The following is a 16,376-nucleotide window of genomic DNA, read 5'->3' as shown; positions in this document are numbered from 1 at the left end:
TTGAACACGCACTGAACAGTAAACTGTATCTCTCGTTAAACACAAATGTCATAGTCACTCTCAGAGTACCATCCACACGAATCTGTTCGTCCAAAAAAAAATGGCCCTACAACTACTATTACCCACGGTTCTGTCCTTTCAGTTCATGGTGTAATTAAAAGTCGTAAGTTTCAACAAACAGCACTTATTCCCGCGCCAGTTCAAGAAATGTCTCCTACTACAGACGCAAATGTCAATGTCCCACTCTAGTTTCTTGCCTTCATATAATAATTGTTCAGCATACGACAACTGTCCTCTAAGTATACCAAGTGTCCCACATGCAATTCACAAAGCACACTTAACAAGTCACTGCCAAAAGTTTATGGATCCCACCGTTCAGTGGTCAAGACAAAACAAAACGATCGTCCTGTTTGCTAAAGACAAAATCTTTTCCACCACTCACAACGTGGAAACACCAGTCCTTCACTTTCCACATTATGGAAAGTCGCAGTCATCTTGTTTCACGGCTCCACAGTCCAGTACAAGTTAATAGCTGCAGGTAAAAAAATATGCTCGCCGGGCTCTGCCGCACCTCGTCCATTCAGCAGTAGCGCCACTGCGCGCGCCGTTGAGCAGAAGAAACCACCCGCTGTTGCCTCCGCGGGATACCTTCCCCAGTCGTAAGGGTGGCGGAACTCATGAATGGCCAGTGATACGTGCGTGTCGCCTCAGGCCGTTGACCTGCTGTAGCGGGCGCGTGGAGTGTACCTCGTCCGATAGTGGAGTGGGGAGTGCCGCGGCTGTGTCGCCTGTCGCCATGGCGACGTCAGCTCGGCCCGTTAGCGGTATGGGCGTTACGACACCCAATTAGCCAGATCTTCCGTGCATCTCGCAACATTACAGACAAAAGGAAATTCTTACATTAAAATTATACACCCTAGTTTTCTACACATACAACATCAACATTTATCTCTTTTCTATAGACAGCCCACACTCGTGCTATTCATTGTACCTGTCGTCCCTCATACAAAACATGAAAGTGTAAAAAAATAAAGAACAAAATGAATAAGAAACAATCTATACAACTCATAATTACAATACAAAATAGTAAACTACTCTAACATCCTATCACAGTGAAAATATTAGAAACTGTTGATTCTCAAGCTACAATATACAATGAACCTTTGTGCTTGTGACAGACTGAAATTGAAACCCCTTGAAAGTGTTCTAACAAAAAAATGAGAAAATAATCTACACAACTCTCAATTACCTACCACAGGTTATTAAATATTAAACTACTTTAACATCCTAACACAATAAACATTTTAGGAAGTGGTGACTCTAAATCTACAACATATAATGCACCCTTGTGCTTGTGACAGACTGAAATCAGTATCTCTTCACACATTTTACATTTCATTACATATAGCAACGTTTCTAGGACACGTATGACAGATCCTGACCTGACATCGAGGTTCATCCCAACAAACAATAAAACACAATAATGTTTTAGTTATGGATCGGTAGCATCCCCTTTACAGGAGTGTGTGCATTGATCACACTACTCTACGACTCTCACTCACCAGACATCACATTTTCCCTCTCATTCAATCCATTGATACACTAACAGAATAGGTCTAGAAGTCAGCTATCCTTAACACCACCACACTCACTACAACATACCATACCTTTGCTCCCTTATACTCAACCACATAACACATGAAGCTGCTTCGGAGATAGCTTTCCAGTCTCCGAATTCGTCCTTTCACTCTGGCACCTCTCTCCATCGGCTTACCTCTGCATTCACTTTATGCCAAATATCAACTTAGAATCGCGACATTTCATCTAAGAACAAAAATACACAAATTAATCAACTTGCAAAATAACTGTACACATTATTGGTACCGTTTTGATTAGTTATACTGGTACCAGGCTTCAACAACAACAAAAAATATTATTTTTGCCAAATAGCATATTTTATGGTAAGAATTAGATCTACACTTATATTACATCTTACGTCAGTATTTCACAACGTTCACCATCTGGGTCTCATACTCCCTTTACGTCCTTTCACATTGTGCAGTTGTCCTCATCTCTTCATTCGTATTTCGGCTCTCCGTCCGTCCATTACTCCATCATTTCCTGGTCTTCCTTCATCATTGGCATCAATCTCTATTGCAGCATACACAGGCCTCTCTGTAACATACATCTAAGACATTGTGGGGCGGCGGAGGAGTAGAAATTTTTTGATGTTGGTTGTTAAATATATTACTGCTGCATTTATGTTTGCTTGCTGTCAGTTTCTAGCTCTAGAATGTTGTTATGCTGTCTTTCGCCGTTCTCAACACTGGCTCTCTATTTACTTTGTAGACCCCCAGAAAGCGATTTGACAAAACCTGAAGCCTGTAAATAGAGTTCCTAGTGCCCACTTCCTTGAGATTACAATTATAGCTGCAGCTTGTAGCTCTGTAGAGTCAGGAAGTTGTTCGGGATTTCTAATCAAAGACGACTTTCCAAAATAGTTGAGTATATTCTCAAAATCACAAATATACACACAAATATCCCTCCAACCTAACTAACAGAACAGTTCAGAGTCTATTGCGCCAATGCAACTATAAATGTCCGAAATAATTGTTGAAATGAATGCTCGCCATAATTTGATGAAATATCTCATCAAACGCCACGCTATATTAGTAGTAGAATGTCTGTCCCGCGACGGCACGTGAAAATACGACAATACGCACACTGAGACTAGATAATGAAGATCATTCCCGAATTAACACTTTACTTGAAACGCTTTACTGGTTACGCGCATCTCGAGTAACAGAAAACGGCACCCGAGGCTGATAGTAGCACTGATCCTGGCGCGGCGCGATTCCCGACACAGATGGCGTTTCATTCAGCGTCTGGAGAGAACTGGGGCCTTGGCTTCCTCGCACAGTGCTCTTACATATAAAGCCGGGGTGCGGACCGCTGAGAAAATGCTCGATCAAATCGGCTGTCTCGACTAGCCGCTGTGCTAGTAACGCACCACTTCAAGTTGCATAATAAATTTTAGCTTCTCTTGCTGAAGGCCGATGAAGCTCCTAATTTAACTGTGCATTCAGCACGCAGGGAAGTATTGATAATAAATTTTTGACGTGGCTAACTTTAATAACTTAGGCGAGAGAATTAATTTAATTGCACTGCACGCAGCAGATGGGCTCTGAACTGTCCCTTCTGAGATCCGCTATTGCTATAATTTAATAGATATTTGAAAGAAACTTTTTACAGCTTCATCATCATAGCGGACCTCCAACCTATTAAAATCTAAACATCCTAGTATGATTTATAAGCTCACTTAATCTATCTTGCTTCCTCTAGTTTTGAGATGAAAACCACAAAATCATGAATTTACACTAACATCTTAATTTGTGAAATCCAAAGTACTATTTTTATTAAATCATTATGAAAGCTGAATCTAAATACAAATTTTGCAGTCTCTAGCTCTTTTCTGTGCCGCCAATTATTTTTATAGAAAAACGTCCAAATAAAGGAAACGGCTGAAGTTATCAAGCTGATATTTAACACACATTAGTTTATCATTATTCCAGACATACTAGGAAAGTTTTATGTCATTTGCTTGATTTTTAAGGTATTGCGCAACATCTATGACGTCAGAGCTAGCAGACTGACTAACACACAATGGAAACTGATGTGAATTTGCTGCAGCGTGAGTAGGCTGCTTCCCTACATCACCCTCTACTTAAATTTTTTTTGTTTATGAATGTTAATGAATGAAGAAAAAAAAATTTAATTACAAAAAGGGAAGCAAGAGTACAATTTAAACTCCCTATGAAAAATCAAAATTGAATTATAAACATATATAAATATTAAAAGAAACTGATTTCCTACATTAATCATTTAAATTGCGGGCATTTTCACTGCCTCTTTAGAAATGTCATTACTCAAATTGTAAGCAAAGTCAATGAAATATTTTGGCATACATATTGCCTTAGACTAACAGACACATAGAAATTGAAAAACTGTGAAGATCTTAGTTACATTAAATACATCAAATACATTTTTACACACACAAATTCAAGGAAGATAACATGATACATAAACAGATGATTATTCCTTATCAGTCTTTTATAAACCTGAAAGAAAAGTTCACAACTAAATTTTTACACACGTGGTTGTAGCCGCTTTGGCTGGCGTCCTACACTTCCATTCACAAGGGTAGAGGAGGGGAAGTTGCTATGGTGTGCGTCCTTCTCGATCTCTCTAAATTACAAGGGGAAAGGGGAGGGGTCACTGTGAGTTGTGTCCAAGTCACTCCACGCTTTCACGCAGCTACCAGGCTGCCATTATCTGGTTTGTCCTGTAGAACAAACAAAAAGAGTGCCTCAGACTCTGTTCACTTAACATCTAAGGGTGGGTCACAATGAAATGGGGATATATACATCTTAGCCTTCAATATGTTGCTGGAACAAAGTTAACAGAATCTTTTTCAATAATACTCTCGAGGTTACTTAATTGTCATAAATTGGTAAACAAATGGCTCAAAACGCCTTTAGTCATGTACTAGATAAAATTTATGCTCAAGACATACAATCATAAATCATATTTAGTCTGAATTTATTATTTCAGGGCCGGAACACTGAACCAATGCTCAGTACATTTCTGATACATTTGTCTTTTATTCACTTAACTGACTCATTTTTTTTTTATTAGAGATAGTATGAGTATATTTGATTAGTAGTTGTTCCTCAGCTTCTTTATACATGTGAGTAACTTTTGGTAATAGTACAGTTGCGAGTGTTCAAAACACACTACGTTTAGTTGATTACTAAATCCACTGATTGGTCCTCTACTGTTGTCAGTCCCACATCTGCAATTAGGTACTTACTTACTGTGAAGTGTATTTATGCTGAGCTAAAATAATGTTTTACGTCTGTCATTATGTTTTTCAATTATATTACTAGTGTATGTACTTATTTGACACTCACTCATTAACATTTAAAGCATAGGATAGCACATTCATTTCATATTTTTAGTGTACTGCAGCTGATCAGTTTGCTCACGTGGCAATCCATTTCCACTCAATTGGACGCTGAAACCACAGGTAGTCTCTCTCAGACCTACCACTAAAATGCATCAAATAATTATGGACGAGCGTAATGCTAATTTCCTTAAACCTATAGGACACCATGAGGTACTCTGTCTCATTTAACATAAGGGTACCTATGGTCGCATTCACGCCTCCAACTCATAACCTCAATACGTGTAGGTGTATCCTGTCACACACTACACCAAAATAATGGCCAGCTCCAACCTTATAAATACTTCAGGGACGTGTCCTTCACGTCTCAACCACAAACACTGCTCAATTCTATTATACTGCCTTTCCTTGCTACACCAGGTGAGTTTACTCTTACAACTTGTCTGCGTATTTTTCTTATAACACTAAGCAATCTCTTTTACTATTTCTCAGTTAGCTCTAATGCATACACTAGGTTTCACTACCACTTCAGATCCTGCTTGTACATGAATTTGTACATCTGTTTAAAATACTGTTGTTGGACCATTTCCAATGAAACAACACTTGTACTTACAATATTACCAAGCTTCTATACATAATTGTTACTCAAATACATTTTATCTTAATTACGTCATACTTCTCTATTGTTTGTCACTATTAGGTTTGTCACATCAGGTATTTTTCTTCACTTATCGGTGGATAGAATAGTTACATAACTCATGGCTTGATAGTCATACCGGAAAATTTAATGTTGGAAGGAAGAGTCGAAATTTTTGTGGATAGGAAAGATGAAGAGTGAGTGAGACCTGAAAGGGAAAGAAGATCTCACACAGCTGGGACTGCACAGCTGCCACACTGTGTAGAGGTTACAGAACAACCTCCTCCCTACAGCCTTCATTAGTTGAATGCTGGCTTAATAGTCATAACGGAAAATTTTAGTATTTGAAAAGAAAAAGTCGAAATTTTGGTGGATAGGAAAGAGGAAGAATGAGTGAGACCTGAAACGGGAAAGAAGATCTCACACAGCTGGGACTGCACAGCTGCCACACTGTGTAGAGGTTACAGAACAACCTCCTCCCTACAGCATTCATTCACTTCCTATGAATTTCTTTAGGTCAATCACGTTTCTAAGACCTAATAGCTTCTTACTTTTAGGGTACTCTAGCCTATAGGCATTGACGTGTGGCTTTCTTATGATCCTGAAAGGTCCTTGGTACACGAACATGAACTTCTTTGTTTCAGCATTTACTTTCTTCGATTTTTCCTTGGTTTTGACAAGGACTAACTGACCTATTTCAAAACTAGTAGGTACAGCTTTTGCGTCATGACGCTTCTTCCTCTCCAACGCTCTTTTTCTGATATTTGCCCTAGCCTTTAGTTTCTTCTCGTCGGTGGATATTTGTGTTAGAACAGGGAATTCTACCATATCTGCAATTACATTGTGCGGTTCTTGGCCAAACATCAATTCGCAAGGTGCAAAACCAGTGGCATCATGTCTTAAGTTGTTAATTACATTCTCAAAATACTTAATGTGCTCTGCCCAACTTGAGTGTTTCCGAGCACAATAAGTTCTGCAAAGCCTATTCAATTCCCTCATAATACGTTCACTCATATTTCCTTGGGGGAAATACGCAGATATTTTTAGATGTTTCACTCCGGCTTTAGCTAGACATTCTTTAAATCTATCAGAAGTAAATTGAGGCCCATTGTCTGACAGCAAATTCTTCGGAACGCCAACGTTCACGAAGAAATCTTTTTCCAACTTTTCAACTAATGTTTTTGCATTTGCTCTTTTAATTGGGTAAAGCTTAACATATTTACTGAATCCGTCCACAACGACAAAAACATGGGTGCAACCACCTCTCGAAACAGGAAGAGGGCCAAACAAATCACAGGCCAATAATTCTAGCGTTTCAGTTGGCTCTACTGAATGCATATCTCCTTGTATTCTGGTGTTAGCAGCACGGACTTTCTGGCACACTACACAAGAAGCTAGACGCTTGGCCACACGGCGGTACATGTTGTCAAACACAACCCTCTCTTGTAATTTTGCAATGCACTTCTTTGCACCGTAGTGCCCATACCTCAGGTGTACATAGTCTGTTAGTAAGTCCACATGTTGTGAGGGAAAGCACAGCTTCCACTCAAAAACACCTATCTTTTTCCTCCTAAACAGAATACCTTTATGCAAACAATAGTATTGCGAAACCTTAGGATAGTTCGCATTTCCTAAATAGCTCTTCACTAATTTCAGTTGGTCATCTGCATTCTGCTCACGTCTCAAGTTCTTAATCACTCTCTTTAATGCACTTTCTTCCTTTACTTCGTGCAATGCAAACATTCGAACTTCATTAAGGTCTGTTGCTGTAATTCCCGTGTCATCACAGAGCTCCGCACTTCTAGATAACCCATCAGCTACCAGATTGTCTTTCCCTTGAATATATCTAACCTCAAGGTCAAACTGCTGGAGATATAATGACCATCTTACCAAACGGGAATTCCTCAACTTACAGGTCTTTAAAAAGGTCAACGCCTTATGGTCACTATAAACAATTATCTTGTGACCTAATAGATACTGTTCAAACTTTTGTACCCCAAATACAATTGCTAATGCTTCCAGTTCTGAGATGCCATAATTTCTCTCTGCTGCCTGTAAAGATCTACTCGCGAAAGCTATAGTCTTGTGCACTTCTTGTTCGTTCTCTATTTCTACTTGGAATATCTCCACAGCTATACCATAGCCACTAGCATCAACAGACATGCAGAATGGTTTATCAAAATCAGGATGATGTAAAATAGGACTATTAATTAAAGATTGTTTAAGCACCTCAAACGCCAGTTGACATTCTGCTGTCCAAACCCAAGGGGTATTCTTTTTCAGCAGGAGGTGAAGACAGGGAGCATTAAAAGCCTGAGCACTAACAAAACGCCTATAGAAGCCGAAAAGACCAAACATTGATCTCAACTGCTTCTTGTTTCTTGGAGCCTCAAATTTTTCAATGACTGCTAGCTTCCCTGGGTCAGGCAGAATACCTTTCCCACTTATCCTATACCCCAAGAAACCTATTTCCTCTTTAACACACTCTGTCTTTTCAATTTTTAATTTCATGCCACCTCTCTCAATAGCCTGTAACACTTCCTCTAATAAAGCTATGTGTTCTTCCCAGGTGGGAGTGGCTATTAACAGATCATCTACGTAGACTGTTATTTTATTACTTAAAGCTGGTCCTAAAACATGGCACATCACCCGCACAAAGGCACAAACAGAGATATTTAGTCCGAAAGGTACCACACGGTATTGGTAACAAACTCCTTCGTACAAGAAAGCTGTGTACTTCCTTGAACTTTCCGCCAGTGGCAAATTCCAATATCCACACGTGATATCCATAGAAGTTAAGAATTTTACTCCCCGGAACTTTTGCAATAACTCGTCCATGTTTTGCGGTCTATCACTTTCCCTAACCACTATTTCATTCAACCAACGAGCGTCCAAGACCAATCTGACACTCCCGTCTCTTTTTGGTACAACAACAAGAGGATTATTGTACTCACTGACCGCTTTCTCAATCACACCCCACTCCAGCATTCTCTGTATTTCCTTTCGAACCGCCTCCTTCCTGGCTACATGTATTTGGTATGGCTTCCTGAAAAACACTTGGCCGGGTTTCACCTTTAACTGACATTCATAACCCTTGACAATGCCAGGTCGATCTGAAAATACCTTATGATGCCTTTTTAGAACCTGTCTCAGTTCTTCCTTCTGATTGGCGGCAATCGTATCTATTTCCTGCAATTTAGCTTCTATCTTGTCTAAAATAATTGCTTCTTCTTCTTCTGTATTTAGCTTATTTGTACTAAGGTTAACATCCTCGTCCCAATACTTCCTATTTTTCAGAACTCGTATAGGCAACTCCCAAGTTTCATCATCAGTTACTACATGTTTATCACTAAAAGGTACTATAATTACTCCTGTTATTGGCAAGACCATTTTCAACTGGCTTCTTTCAAAGTCAACAACACTCTGATATTTTGACAAGAAATCTATGCCAATTAAAACCTCAATACTGAGATTATTTACAATTAAACAGGGATGATCAATTAAATTACCATCAATGTTAAAGGGCAGTAAAGCTTCTTGCTTTACTGTTTTTGACACCTTGCCAGTAGCACCAATTATTCTTAGTCCTGATACCCTCATTACTGTAAGCTTGTCTTTACCAGGTAATGCGTCAAAGAAGGACTGAGATATCGCACTCACCTCACTTCCACTGTCTAAGAGACAACGTACATTGATACCCAATATATTCACTATTATTATAGGGTGGCTTATTCTAGGTTGTACAGGTGGTTCCTCAATTTCATCTAATAGTTCCTTTTGAATTCGTCTCCAACTAAAGTGATCGACATCTGTCTTCATTACATTTAGGTCACAGTGAGTAGGGGTTTCCTGACTTACACTTTCAGCTGCCTTTTCCAGTCTGTCTATTAATTTTAATTCGAAACACTGCACGGCTTCATTACATTTAGTTTGCTGAACGTGACCCAAATTACTATAGTCTGAGCGATTCTGCGCCTCCAGACCGGGCATAACACTAGTTACAGCTAAACCACTTTTACTATTTTCGTCGGTTTCCCTCTCAAGTGACAACTGGTCACAGCTACTGGGTTCATCGACCCTCAACAGCCTACCCTCTACATTCTCACTTATCTCCTGTCCTAAATCTATTAATACATTATCAACATCTTGCACAGGCACTTTAGATAAGAGCACATCATCTTCATCATAAATATAAGCGTGAATTTCTTCTGCTTCCTCACCTGACAATTCCGTACTTTGTAGCTCTTCCCTATCATTACACTGTTGCGCCTTCTCTTTTTCTTCCCACTTAGAAAGCGTCTCTAACACGGTATCTATTAAATACTGTGAGTGATCTAATATTTCTGTCGTATTCTTAGGTGCTACCGACTCTTCATCCACATGTTCAGTTTGAGTATTTTGATCCGTCTTACCAATCATCGTAACTACTGGCTTAGGAAAAGTAACCGCCTGTTGAGCGCCAGTGTCCTCATAGACGGGAACTAGTTTTCCTGCCTCGGCCTACTGCTGTTTCCTTTATTTTCATTATAGTTAACTGGCACAGCATTACTTTCCGTACTGTTGCTTACATGCATATTTCTGTTTGGAACAAAATTATTATCCCTTGGACGCCATTGTTGATTCTGATAATTATTTCCCCAATTCCTACCTCTCTTAGGATGGCGAACACCTACTTTTCTGATGTTTACATTGCCATTTTGCTCGTTCCTAACATTACTATTATTGTTATTGCCATTTCTGTTATTACGTGCTTGCTCCTCATTGGCGGCAACACGTTCTACACGTTCCAAATATTCAATGAAACGATCAAGATTGTCTCTAGGGGCAGATATAATTCTAGTTTGCCAATACCATGGCAGTTTGGCTTCAAGACCTAGTATAATCATCTCAGGTTTCAGCTTTTCGTCCAAATGTGACAACCGTGAAATCCATGACCTAGCAAATTCTTTAATAGACTCTTTGCCTGCATTGAAGCGTTTCCCACTCCAAAATTCTCTTAACACTTCATTTTGCTTATGGCTAGACCAATACTCATTAATGAAAGCAGTTTTAAACTCCGCTAATGTTTTACACTTCAACATAACATCAGCTGACCAACGCATGGCATCACCTGCTAAATGACTTCTAATAAATGAGATTTTCTCTCGTTCAGACCAAGTCGGTGGAATCACATCTTCAAAATCGTTCCAGAAATCTAGTGGATGGATATTTTTATCTGGATCGAACCGCAAGAACTGCCGACACCCGATAAAAGCGGCGTTTGCAGCTACAACTTGTTGTATACTACCATTACCAGAAGCTACTGAAGCTACTTTACTCTCAATGTTAGCAATGTTAGTACTGATATTTTCTACTTTCATCTCAACATTATCTACTCTTTGTACAATATGAGTAGTATCAGTTTTGATTGCATCTACGTCTGCTTGACATATGTTTATTTTTATATTAACATCTTTAAATCTATCTGAGCACAGTTCAGACTCCGCCTCGATCTTTTCTGTTAACTTATGCTCCAACTTCGCATCTTCCATTTGGAAGTCTTTGCGAACCTCACCAACTTCGGATTTTACAGTTTTATACATCTCAGAAAACTGTTGAGCAACCTTTTTCTTAATATCCTCATGGTTGCAATCTATTTTATTATTCAAACTGTCCAGATCGTCTTTCAACTTATTGCAACTAGCCTTGAAAGAATTTTCTAATTCAACTTTATTGGATTCTAATTTATTATCCATTGCCTCAAACCTTTTATTAAAATTTGTTTGACTGGCCACCATTTCAGACTTTAATTCAGCATTACTGCTTTTGACCTGTTCACTTATTTCAGACTTTAATTCAGCATTACTGCTTTTGACCTCAGTTATTTCAGCTTTTAAATCAGCTGTCATTTGAGCGTTACTGGCTGACATTTCAGCATTATTGGATTCTAATTTATTGTCCATTGCCTCAAACCGCATATTAAAATTTGTTTGACTGGCAGCTATTGCTTGTAATATAACATTTAAATCAACAGCCCCAGTATCTTTGGGTTGCTCAATAGCTGGTTTCTTTTCACACTCAGGTGACGAAAAACTAGCTCCAATACCAGAATCATCAAAACTAAATGAAACTTCTGATTGATCAGACATGTCTAACTTTTTCTGTTTAAATTCTACTAGCTCTGATGACTGTTTCATTTTTAATTCATCAGAGAAACTATCATCCAATAAATTTACAATTTCAATTTTCGGCTTTACTACAGGGGTCTCTATCACTGAATCATTACCCCTTCCCACACTACTGTCAGGAGACAATACTTTAACATTATTACTTTCATGCATATTTACAATTGAATCGTTGTCTGAATTTACAGTTCCCTCAACAGACATAGGTTCTAATTTAAGTTTAAACTCAGTTTCTTTTGGCGGTTCCATCGCCGACATTCTTTTAGTGCAGGTTAGTAAAATTTTTAACAGCTTTGCACTTAACTTAGTTCCCTCTGCACGACGTTGTCGGAGCGGCGTACCAGGATTACTGCTGCGACGCAACTCGCTGAACTGCAGATGGCACTCCGACGGTGGTGGTGCGTTTGCGGGGCCCGTAACTGCAGGCGCGTATCCGGCTGCTGCGGCGGACGACTGCGGTGAGGCGAAACTGGCTTCTCGCGATGCCGGCTGCACCGCTAGACTCAGTGCCAGCTCCGTGAACCCAGATGCGACGTTAATCCAATAGCGTCGCTCCCATGCACACGTAACACTTTCACTGTTCTATTACTCAGCTGCATGTCGCATTTCACTCGCGAATTCGAATAGTTAAAATCGCTTTCACTTAGTTAATTTCCCGGCCGATGCACCATATGTGGGGCGGCGGAGGAGTAGAAATTTTTTTGATGTTGGTTGTTAAATATATTACTGCTGCATTAATGTTTGCTTGCTGTCAGTTTCTAGCTCTAGAATGTTGTTATGCTGTCTTTCGCCGTTCTCAACACTGGCTCTCTATTTACTTTGTAGACCCCCAGAAAGCGATTTGACAAAACCTGAAGCCTGTAAATAGAGTTCCTAGTGCCCACTTCCTTGAGATTACAATTATAGCTGCAGCTTGTAGCTCTGTAGAGTCAGGAAGTTGTTCGGGATTTCTAATCAAAGACGACTTTCCAAAATAGTTGAGTATATTCTCAAAATCACAAATATACACACAAATATCCCTCCAACCTAACTAACAGAACAGTTCAGAGTCTATTGCGCCAATGCAACTATAAATGTCCGAAATAATTGTTGAAATGAATGCTCGCCATAATTTGATGAAATATCTCATCAAACGCCACGCTATATTAGTAGTAGAATGTCTGTCCCGCGACGGCACGTGAAAATACGACAATACGCACACTGAGACTAGATAATGAAGATCATTCCCGAATTAACACTTTACTTGAAACGCTTTACTGGTTACGCGCATCTCGAGTAACAGAAAACGGCACCCGAGGCTGATAGTAGCACTGATCCTGGCGCGGCGCGATTCCCGACACAGATGGCGTGTCATTCAGCGTCTGGAGAGAACTGGGGCCTTGGCTTCCTCGCACAGTGCTCTTATATATAAAGCCGGGGTGCGGACCGCTGAGAAAACGCTCGATCAAATCGGCTGTCTCGACTAGCCGCTGTGCTAGTAACGCACCACTTCAAGTTGCATAATAAATTTTAGCTTCTCTTGCTGAAGGCCGATGAAGCTCCTAATTTAACTGTGCATTCAGCACGCAGGGAAGTATTGATAATAAATTTTTGACGTGGCTAACTTTAATAACTTAGGCGAGAGAATTAATTTAATTGCACTGCACGCAGCAGATGGGCTCTGAACTGTCCCTTCTGAGATCCGCTATTGCTATAATTTAATAGATATTTGAAAGAAACTTTTTACAGCTTCATCATCATAGCGGACCTCCAACCTATTAAAATCTAAACATCCTAGTATGATTTATAAGCTCACTTAATCTATCTTGCTTCCTCTAGTTTTGAGATGAAAACCACAAAATCATGAATTTACACTAACATCTTAATTTGTGAAATCCAAAGTACAATTTTTATTAAATCATTATGAAAGCTGAATCTAAATACAAATTTTGCAGTCTCTAGCTCTTTTCTGTGCCGCCAATTATTTTTATAGAAAAACGTCCAAATAAAGGAAACGGCTGAAGTTATCAAGCTGATATTTAACACACATTAGTTTATCATTATTCCAGACATACTAGGAAAGTTTTATGTCATTTGCTTGATTTTTAAGGTATTGCGCAACATCTATGACGTCAGAGCTAGCAGACTGACTAACACACAATGGAAACTGATGTGAATTTGCTGCAGCGTGAGTAGGCTGCTTCCCTACAACATCTCCACATTATTCAATTCTACTCACCTTTATTTACCACTGTTTCATCACGTCGAATCTCTCTTTATTAATCACACTGCTTCACGTCGCTTCTCTCCCTAAATATCACCTTTATCCACTACTATTTATCACGTCGCTTCTCTATCTACTATCTTTATTCACTCATTAATCATCACGTCGTTTCTGCTTGATCCTTATTCATACGACAAAAATACGTACATACACCACTCTGTCGACTCCTGTTCATGACTCATTCGACCAGTCTGTTCTGTCATACTTCCTGACATCCCGCCTGAAAATTCTTATGTTCGATTTGACCCTGCACAACGTTACACACCACAATTAAATACACTGACTATCTACCATAAATTGCCTACCTTAGATCTATCCTTAACTTTTCCATAATTTGATGTTAGAAATGTGATGAAGCCCCCGAGATTGTTTTCCCTTGATCGTCTCAATTAGTACAGCATTTTCATGTACAATCCGCCTCACTCTGAATGGTCCACTATACACAATAAAGAATTCGCTAGTTAGGAATATGTGCTTACACGAAAATTAAATGTGTGCAGAGAATATACAAGCTGGGAGAATTGGGCAGCCCAAGTGTTAGAAACTTAGGTGCTAGTGGCCTCTCTCACTAACACCAGATTCCGAACAACCATACACAGCACTTCATTATAACTGTCACCACGACAATGACATACTATAGATCAGATGGCATCTAATTTAAAAACTTCGATCACAATGTTTACCTCTTACATTACTTGTTTAGTATCTACAATAGTCGAATCACACTAATTCAACTGGACTCATTGGCATTATTACATAACAATTCTTTTACTTTACTGTTCGAAATAAAATTTGCAAATTTTACTGAGATACCAGCCTAATAGATTCCATTACTGCCGTTTTATTCTCTGATCAGAAGTATAGTATTTTCATTCCTACATATTAGTTGAGTTTGTCTGCTACATAGACAATTTTCAGTGCCAGCTGCATGTGTTTTAGAGCAAGATATTAAGGGCTGATATGTTGGATTAGTTTCTCCTATTCTTGAATCCATTATGACAAGAATGAAATGCCTGGATTCCACGCTCTCCTGTCATTATGATAGTTTCTGCCGTTCCTATCCTCGACACTAACTGACCTATGAGTCGTGTCTCCGTTCACGATATTGCTCTCATTACCCAATCCTTGTAACAAGTGCTGAAATGACGCGGAATCGTCTATGCCTCTGCCTGCCATCGCTATACCTCTGCTCAATTTCACTGGCAACTTCGTTATACAGATCCTAAAGAGCTCCCCAGGTTCGTATGTCACATTCAAATACCTGTTTCGTCTGAACATTTCCTGACAGCACGACACTGAATCCCTTATGCCACCTTCGTTTCGATTTTGCATCATCAATATGCTTAGCGTAACCTGGTCCTGCTTACTTTTCGGCCTGAATTCATTTAAATAGCTACTACAGTCTTTAAGGTCTTCCTGCATTTTCGCTCTAGCCTCGTCCCTCAAATAGTTATACACAAACTTCGTTTTGCGGAGCAGTCTCCTCGATGAAGGTAATGAATCTTGAAATTGAGACAGCCTTGGACTATACCCAGTTGAGTCTGCCACCTGTTTTATCCGACACAACCGTTCTTCTGACTCTGTGAATTCGTCTTCCTCTTTCTGCCTATTTTCGCCTTTTGAGTTTATCTCACTCTCCTTCTGCAATCTACCTGGTGGTGTGTCACCTCCGCTACTGCACGCTAATTGCAACTGTGCTAGTTCTTCACTATGTTTCCTACTTATTTCTAATTGTGCCTCTTTAAACTGCAATAGCGATTGTATCTCCTCTTGGTCGGCATAAACCTCTCGCTGCGTACTGTCAGAGCCTGTTTCGCCTCTCATACTGATCTTTTCTACATCTGCGCTAATCGTATTCATTCTGGCCACTACCACCGCAACTTCATCCCTGTGTTTATTTAGCGCCATTTCCTGCCGTGTGACTTGAGCTTCTACGCTGTCTAATGCCCCTTGTTTATCTGCAAGTAAGTCCTCTACTATCTCTTTGATTCGCTCATCCGGCAACACGTCCCCACGTTCGGTAATATCGCTCTCTATTGCACTTACTCGTACCTCCAAATTATTGGTTTTTTCTTTCACAGCATCACATACTTGCTTTACCGCACCCAGATTCTTCTCCCCCTCATCTAACCGATTATTAACTGCGGACAGACGCTCATCGATAACTGTGTGGAGCTTCCTCATTGCCTCTTTATTTCCCTTATCCATTACCTCCAATCTTTCCTTATTTTCCCTATCTCTCTCCTTATTATCTCTATTGATTGCTTCTAATCTTTCGTTATTTGCTTCCAATTTTTTATTTATCGCTTTAGTCTCCCTACTCATTGCTTCCAATCTTTCTTTATTCTC

Source organism: Schistocerca nitens, chromosome 7, assembly GCF_023898315.1.
Source record: "Schistocerca nitens isolate TAMUIC-IGC-003100 chromosome 7, iqSchNite1.1, whole genome shotgun sequence".
NCBI lineage: Eukaryota > Metazoa > Arthropoda > Insecta > Orthoptera > Acrididae > Schistocerca > Schistocerca nitens.
This window is presented reverse-complemented; position numbering follows the sequence as displayed.